Raw genomic sequence first — 4,167 nt, forward strand, 5'->3', positions numbered from 1 at the left:
CACTCACCTTTTATAGTTATGGCTGTTATAAAAATAAAAATAAAAAGTTTTAGATAAATTTAAAGAGAAATTTTTTTTTGAAATTATATACTTTTCTCTCACGTAACATTTTTTTCTTCTTTCTTTTTGATCGGGTCTCACGTAACACGTTGATAAATTTGATGATACCGTTCCTTCCCAGAAAATAAGGAAAAAGAAAAAGCAAATGATGCTACCATTAAGTTAATTATATCTTCTTCTTTTTTTTTTTTTTAAGGAAAAGGGTAAATGAACTTTATTACCGGAAAAATAAACTAAACTACATAAGTCAAATCTTGTGGAAGTTATTTTATCCACACATTAGTATTTGTAGTTAAAACTGCTCTTCTAACAAGGGCACGAGTAGGGGTGGCAAAATTTGACACGACCCGTGAACCTAACACGACACAACACGAAATTAGCAGGTTATGGGTTGGGGCTTAACGGGTTCGTGTTATATTCGGGTTGACACGACTGACCCATTTAATAAATGGGTTGGATTAGTGTTGAATATATAGAACTCATTTGACTCGTCTGGCCCGTTTAATTAAATGACATTTTACCAATATACCCTTCAAACTCTAAGTATATAAATTTATTAGTTGTTGTGATTTATTTTCTTTGACATATTGTGATTGATTATTTATGATATTAGGATATACTTTAGTTTTGAATGATTATTTGTGATGCAGTTACTCGTTAATTCTGAATTTTATATTAAAATATTTATTTGTTTCTTTTTTCATAATTTTTTTCTTCATTTTGATAAAATATGATAAACAAGTCGACACGACTGACCCGTTTAATAAATGGGTTGTGTTAGGATTGAAGAATCTTGACCCGTTTAGTAAACATGTCAGGTTAGTGTTGACCTATATAGTCGAATACTCATGACTTGACATGACACGAACCCGACACGTGAACACGAATTGCCACCCCTAGGCATGAGCTTATTATCCTTCCTATTAACATGCAAAAAACTACAATTGACTATAGAAAACAAAAATCTCATCAATAATATGCCCATACAAAGTCTAAACCAGCCTAGTATCAATAATAGCTTGAATAACTCGCAAAGAATCCCCGTCAATCACCAAATGATGAAGACTTAGTACCTGTTTGGGTAAAGATAAAATGGGACGTGTCTGCGCCTGCATTTTCTCTTCTTCTTTTTTTTTTTTTAGCGTTTTGTGGATGTGGTGACTTTTCTAGTGGGTCTTGTGCACTGTTTACGGTATCCACAAATCTCTTTTTTCAACAAAATTTTCATTAAAAATAGGTCTCACGGTAATATTCACACATTTTAAAATTATTTTACTCCAGTGTTTTCAGTTTCAGTTTTCAACAAAATAAGTGATATCCAAACACACCCTTAATTCCTTGGCAAAGCAAATGGCCCTACGGGTTGCCAAAGTCTCCACCACATCAACCGAACCTGGGAGCCTCTCTGACTTAAAGCAGCTATAATAAGCCTAGCTGAGTCGCTAACAACCACTCTGATCCAAAAATAAAGCACCATCAAAATTTACTTTTAAAAGACCAAAAGTAGGCGGCTTTCAACGAACAAAGTTTTTCTCCAAACTAATTTGGAGAGAAACCCTTCAAACTTTCCATATATATATATATATATATATATTTTTGTGAATTTTGAAAATCAAATCGTTAAATTTCATGTTTTTTATGCTCTTAACATGTATATCAAATTTAATTCAAATCGGTTGTTATTTATTATTCGATCAATAAACTTATTTTGTATACATAATTTTAGATTACGAAAACTTGAAATTTTAACATAATTATTTTGTATATATAATTTTTTGATAACATAGTAATTAATTTTCGATATTCTTGAAATTTTGAAGCACGAAGGAATATGTAATTCAACAAATATAATTTCAAAATTCATACTCAATATTTTTCACTTCGAAGTCCGTGCTCTGAACAGTCATCCGAGGAGGCAACAGCTGCACATCCCGATACTCCTGCAGCATCTCTGAAGCCCGAAGCAACACAACCTCGGTACCCCAAGTCTTCTGCCCCTCTCTCAACCTATTTCTCCTCTCCCAAATACCCCACGCAACCATAGCAAACAAAGCAATCAGATTAGACGATCCTCGCAAGCATAAGAACTGGAGCAAATCACCAAAATTAGAAAATTGATGAGCACGAAGAAAGAAAAACCGAGCATCTGACATCCAAATAGGCTCCACGGCATCATAGAACCACAAAGCATGAATTCCATCCTCGGCACAATCACCACAAGCCTCAAAAATTCCAGAATTCAGTACCTGACGCCTTTGCAAATTCAGTTTAGTGGGCAAAGACTCACGGACAGCACGCCAAAGGAAATGTCGCACCTTGTTCGGAACCCGCAACTTCCATAATCCTTTCCAGCTCCCTCATCCGACGAGCTAGGCTGATCCTGGTGCTGTGTTGCGGCCAATAAGCGATAAGCACTCCGAACCAAATACACTCCATCAGACGAGTGAGGCCAAATCAGAGCATCAAATGCCTCAAATTGACTGACATGAATACTTTTGATAGCCTCAGCTTCCCACGGGTAGAAGTTCAAATCAAGGAGCTTCTCGTTTCAAAGATTAGTGCCAGGCAGAAACAAGTCACCGACCACCATTAATAAAAATTGAGCACAGAAACAAGTTAATTATATCTTTAAAATCAAAAGCTGTGTTTAGTGTATATATTATATCTTATACTATATAATAAAAATTGAATATAAAAATTGTGATTGTGCCAAGTGATTTTATCAATATTTTCATAATAAATTATAAACGTTTGAAAAAAAAAATCCTTAAAACCTAGAATACACTAAACTCAATAGTTTACTTTATTTCAAATCCTAAATTTTAGTTTCTTAAAAATCCATTCCTACTTAACCTCATTAACAATAGATAAATTGAAATTATTATATTAATAATTAGTGAGATACATGACAAAATATATATTAATGTGGGTAAATTTCATTAACATACTCTTAAGATTTGGGTTAATGACAATCAAGTTCAAGATTTTTCAAAACTAAACAATTTAGTCCCTAAAACCAACTTAATCCCCAAAACAATTTTTTTAAAAAAAATAACTAACTATCCTAACAGTGTTTAGGGACCAAGTTAGCTTTAGAAACCAAATTGATCAGTTTTAAAAAGTCTTGGACCTAGTTGGCATTAGTCCAAACCTCAGGGTATGTTAGCAGAATTTACTCTATTAATTTTATGACATGAAATACATATTGTGCATATTTTATTATATAAAAACATAAAATTATGATATTTAATGAAAATGATTTAAATTTATTTTAAATTACTTGAAAATTGAAGTTGATTTTTAATTTTTTGGAATATCGTAATAAAATTTTATATAGAGTAATATATTAGTAAATGATTTAATCTATAGTAAATTATCTTAATAATAAAAAATGATACTTGAAATTTTGGGAGACGTACATGCATGCGGTGAAATGAGTTTCATACTTTCATATGCCATATGGCATATAATTCTCTCTGTCAAAAAAATGGTTTTTTATTTTATTTTTAGAACTAGTGTTTAAAAAGTGTATGCAGCAATAAGTAGTTCCAGCAGTGGACTTCACCAAATTGCTACTTCAAGCAATCTTTTGCATTTATCTCGTTCAAGTCATTGACAGAAATTAGCTAATCACAATACCTGTTGAGTATTAGGCTCTCGTACACATAGGATAGAACAGTCCATTTGAGAGTATGTTTGCAATTGCATTTAAATTTTGATTTACACAATCTTATTATATAGAAAGGGATGGAACCGCATATAGGCTAAGGAGGGTTGCGGTCCCCCCAAATTATTTTAAAATATTAAATAGTATGTATATATTTAAGGTTTTAGAAAATAAGTCCAAGAAAAATTACATTTGCCCCCCTCTAGAAAATTATATTTGCCCTTCTCGAATTCAAATCCTAGTTCCGTTCCTGTATATAGATTAAATTCTGAGTATGGTTCAATGATTTGATCAAGATTTTGATAAATTGCGATAATAGATCAGTTAAAGATGATTGATGTTCAAACTCACCAAGTAACCACACGTATAAATTAATACCCATTATTTGCATTGGAACAGTGATTGTATTGTAAAACCCTACACCAACACAATTGTCACAA

Source organism: Castanea sativa, chromosome 12 (genome assembly GCF_040712315.1).
Source record: "Castanea sativa cultivar Marrone di Chiusa Pesio chromosome 12, ASM4071231v1".
Lineage (NCBI taxonomy): Eukaryota > Viridiplantae > Streptophyta > Magnoliopsida > Fagales > Fagaceae > Castanea > Castanea sativa.